This window comes from Pinus tabuliformis, chromosome 5_1, assembly GCF_031772625.1.
Source record: "Pinus tabuliformis cultivar Carrire ecotype Pingquan chromosome 5_1, CPIR1, whole genome shotgun sequence".
Lineage (NCBI taxonomy): Eukaryota > Viridiplantae > Streptophyta > Pinopsida > Pinales > Pinaceae > Pinus > Pinus tabuliformis.
Window position 1 is genome coordinate 676,622,873 of NC_142305.1, and position 4,870 is coordinate 676,627,742.

At 38.7% G+C, this 4,870-nt stretch overlaps 1 pseudogene across 1 annotated transcript; it reads right to left on the reverse strand.

Annotated features, from left to right (window-relative positions):
• Nucleotides 1–296: 296 nt before the first annotated feature.
• LOC149166753 (transcription factor SCREAM2-like) lies at nucleotides 297–3,966 on the reverse strand (annotated as a pseudogene). Its single transcript, XR_016260474.1, has 4 exons — nucleotides 3,200–3,966; nucleotides 1,970–2,166; nucleotides 908–1,078; nucleotides 297–826 (listed from the first exon to the last, which is right to left on the reverse strand). The product of XR_016260474.1 is annotated as a transcription factor SCREAM2-like (transcript).
• Between the last annotated feature and the right edge of the window lie 904 nt (nucleotides 3,967–4,870).

The following is a 4,870-nucleotide window of genomic DNA, read 5'->3' on the forward strand; positions in this document are numbered from 1 at the left end:
ATGGTATTGACGAATCCTTTTTTACTGTAACTTTTTTGAAAACTCACAAATACATAATAATTTAAATACTAGCATAAGTTCATGATCCAAATATGGTACCGATGAATCCAGATGCATCCAACGCAGGAGTTTAATTTGAACATATTTCCTTATCTTGCATTGCTTGCCGTTTACTCAAAACTCTTGTGAAAATCATTAGTGTTAAATTGTTCATTTTTTTTCACAAAGACCCGACACCAACCATGATGATTCACGAGTGCACCAAAATTGTTCAAGGAAACAAAACATAAGTGAGATGATTCACGAGCGCACTGTATATATTTATCAGAAACCGAACGTACGTGTACAACGCAGGCATCTGCTCGATGAGCTATCATCCAAGGCCAACTCTATCCAAATGAATTTCACCATGAAACTCTGAAACAAACTGCCAAAATGCTGGCCTTCACATGAGTACACAGAAGGTTAATAATTCAGATTGCTATGACATGACTAATACTAACATACTCTGAACAACTTGATATGTGGATAGCTTCAAGGCTGTTTCAGCTAACCCCTGTCACAGGTTCTCAGAGTATTATCAGCCTAATATGTAATGTAACTCTGCTTCATCTTCTATATCAGAAGCCCTGTGGAGAGAGGGCTCCCACCATGGGAATTCAATGTGTTCTGTTCTGAATTCTGACTGAAATGATATTATGGTTTTTAGTAGGGGCATTTGAAGATGTGTAGTAAGTTATGTTTACTACAGTCCATCTTGATTGTCTGCAGTCTGCAGCAGCAATGCTTTGATCTCCTCTGCTGTAGCATCTTCCCCAGTGGATTGCTGATCACAATGTGCAAAACAACAAAGTTAGACCAGGAGCTATTGAAGTTTAATGGGTAATCAATTCAAACATTACATTACCTCTGCTCGAAATACATCTAGTGCAAATCCATTGAGGCAGCTTATGATTGCTTGCTTAACATCAAGACCAAGCCCATCCAGAGCCTTGATTGTGGATAGAAGCAATCCTGACTTTTTGGAACAGAACATGTGAATGTTTAGGGCCTTCCCTTCTCTTCTGCTTACCTCCACCTGCATTTCGAGGGAGAGGATATCAATAGGGGTTCTCTTTTTCAACCAATCACCATTGATTAGATGGCTACCTAAAAGAGCTCACAAAGAAACTACCAATGACAGAGAAGCCATGAAGCTTGAAAACAGAAAGAGATTGGTTGGCAACTGTGACATTCCAATGTGATAAACAATATAATATTTATAAAAGTTTGTGAAGGGTGAAATGAAAAACTTGAACTTGCTGATTGACACTGGTGAAATTTCAGTCTGGAAGACAAAAACAGTGGTGAAGAAATATTCAATGAACCTTCAAAAACCCACTCCAAACTAGAAGAATGTGGGTTCTTGCTCAGTAAGCAGTGTAGAATATTTTCTTTTGACATTTCACCTTCTTTCTTCTAAATGTGTCACTGAAGGGGACCCAGGTCAATAGTCTACAAAGTTGAAGCAAACAGTTTCCTTGAGATGACAGAAGTTCGGCCTTGAATGATAGGAGAATTGCATCATCACCGACAGTTTCTCTGAGATGACAGAAGTTCGGCCTTGTATGATAGGAGAAGTGCATCCTCCCCATTGGGAGTTTTTTGACTGCTCCACAGATTTACACAAGAAAATCCCATGCCTCCACACACTTCTGCATATGACATTCTTGGGGGAGAAATTGGAGGATTTTATAGTGCTAGGCCAGGTAAGATAATCATGGACAGCTGTAAGCCACTCGGTAACAGAAATATCTTGGGCAGATGTATTTTTGTAATTTTGTGACTTTTTTGTATCTTCTGCTCAGTTTACAGATGCCTTGAGCACTGTACATGTCACATGATGTATTAGAACTCTTTGGGTCACATGTGGATATCAGTATGATTCTGTTTTTTTTAATTGATGGACTGATCATGATGGTGCTCTTACCGTTGTTGGTTCTAGTTCTGGATTTAGCAGCGAAACTTGAGACTCTTGGCTCATTCTGTAGGGAAAATCTGGCAGTGTGGGTACGGATGGGTTGGAGTTTGCGGAGCCAACCATAAGCTCAGTATGAAGATCATTAATACGCTGTAGCAGTTCCTTCAGGTACTCAACAGCATCCCCCATATTGAGGCCCTGTCCATCTGCTATTAGGAAATGCCAAGCAAAACAATATTTAAGGTCAGTTATAACTAATGAGCCATATCACAGCAAACAATCAAATACGACTCATAAAGTAATAAACTTTCCCCAAATATATGTCGAAACTATGAAGAATAAACCCAAATATGTTGTGCCTATCTGCGGTAGCAAGCCCCTCCTCCCACCCCTTTGGTTAGCCTTTTTAATCTACAGAAACTCAGGGCCTAAGTTTAACCCCCTTAGGCACCCATGTTTCTCAACCATACTTAGGGTCTGAGATTTATAAGTAAAATTTCTATGCACCCACGTTACAAAGAAGCCCAATTTTAAAATTTCTATGCACCCACGTTACAAAGAAGCCCAATTTTACCATACTCCATCAATCTGGCACTATGAACCCATATGCAAAATTGGAGAACAATCATCCAAAAAAAGAATGTAAGATTATTCACAGTAAAGCCATGCTTTACTAAGAAATGAGAGTCAGTCCAAATTATCATAATCAGCATTTTATTAGATCACATAAACGCTTGAACAAGCAGTCAAGAGTTCCATAAATACAATACGGATGGAAAAACTGAAACCAAGACTAAAAATATCTTCTGGATACAGAATGTAAATTGCTTTTCTCGGAATAGTTAAGGATATCTCTGGGAAGACATTATACTCAAGTTGGTCATTAAAAGCTCTGCAAAAATACCAGTGATGCCCAGCTTGGCTGAACCCATCTGGCAAACAAAACGACTCCAAAGTGACTAACTGAATTTTTACAATAACAACCTCCAACCACCTCATAACATAACAGAAAATGCCAGGCAAATTAGGCCCTGAATCTCTACAGAATCCTTGACAAAACTCAATAAGAATATACTGTGACTCTGACTTCACTCATCTTAATTTATCTTCTAGTGTGAAGTGTATCAAACTCCAGAGTTCCGACAAATTATACATAGAAACCAGAGTTCTGACAAATACAACATAGAAAACAGAACAGGAAAAGAAGCAGAGGGAACAGAGGAAAGGAATAGAGATCACCTTGGAGACGTTGGGCACCACAGAACGAAGCTTTAACAGGCGATCATTGACCTTCTTCCTCCGCCTCCTCTCTGCCATAAGATTCTTAGCAGGCAACCCATTCTTCCTTCCTCTACCAACACTTGCAGCATTAGCATACCCATTATTGTTATTATTACTATTACTATTACTTTTACTATTATTAGCAGCCGCAGCAGAATCACCATCTCTTTCACCAACTACACCATTTGGCTTCTCAACCCCTCCACTTTTGTGGAATCCAGACTCAATCCCAGCTTGTCCCTGCAACAAGCCCAACTCGTCGGAGCCCTCTGGACCTTCAAGTGTATCAGCACTGGTGGTTACATAGCGACCCAGGTCATGAAAAGTGTCAATGCTTCCACCCATATTACTCAACACAGAACCATCTGGGCACATGAGAGCAGAGCCCAAAAGGGCCTCCAGTGTCCCTCCATTGGCATCCATTGTGGAATAAAAATCATACTCTCCTCCACCTTGATCAAGCATGGCTCTGAACGAAGAAAAATTCTCGTCCAACAAACCAGTCCAAGCCATTTCCATAGCTTCTCAGCTTACAGAATATTTTCCGGAGTTGAGGACTTGTCTTGGCTTTATTCTTCTGCAAATGCTATATACTCAATCCTTTACTCCCATGTGTTTATTACTGCAACTATTTGGTGGACTGAATATTCTGTAAATCCCGGGCCATATGTGGGCTTCAGAGAGCATGGAAATCACGTAAAATAAAAAACGGTTTGGAGGTCTGACATGTCTCTTGGATGCAGGTGCCTCGAGTCCTTCCTTTATAGTACAATCGTCACCTCTATCTCTTTCTTGCAGGTCAATCATGGTTGGCCAACCGCGGTTAATGCTAAAGCTGGGTAACGTCAACCGTTGTTAATTACTTTAACTAAAGTCATTGGTAACATGTGTTACTATGTACGGAATCCTTCGTTAGGAACCAAAAAGAATATTTATAAAAGTATTCGCGGAGATTGGTGTGCTGTTTCACCAACAACATACCAAATCTACTTAATCTACTTTGAGGACCACTTAACTCCATATGCTTGAAGACACGTTCAAGTAATAAATGACATTCATTGGTTCCTACGAAGAACCTAAGTGAAAGAAAGCAATGTCAATAGGATCAGGGAAATGGAGTTAGACTTAATTATTACCACCTTATATTTTAAGTATGTATTTTAAGTTTGATCTACTAAGTGTTGAGAGGCGTTAATTTTCACTTTGTGTATCTCAACAGGTTTGATATTTTTCTGAATTTTGTAGATTAGGATATCTAGAGTTAAGATGGATTTAGGCTGGTTTAATTCCCCCTTTAAATAACTTATATTTTACATGAATACTATGGGTCAATACCATGGGTTCTCATAAACTTGGAGCTAAAAAATGATGGATCTAGGCTAGGTTAATTCCCCCTTTAAATAACTTATATTCTACATGAATACCATGGGTTCTCATAAACTTGGAGCTCAAAAACCATTAATAACTTGACCAAGTCAAGTTTACTTTAACTACACAACAAAAAATAATAACAATAATGTGCGATTTTTATTTTTATATTTTAGTTCAAAGTTATTTTATTTTAACATAGGGTTATTTTTATTTTTTTTTGATAGAATCAAAATGTTTACAAGACATTGGATTGAGCGC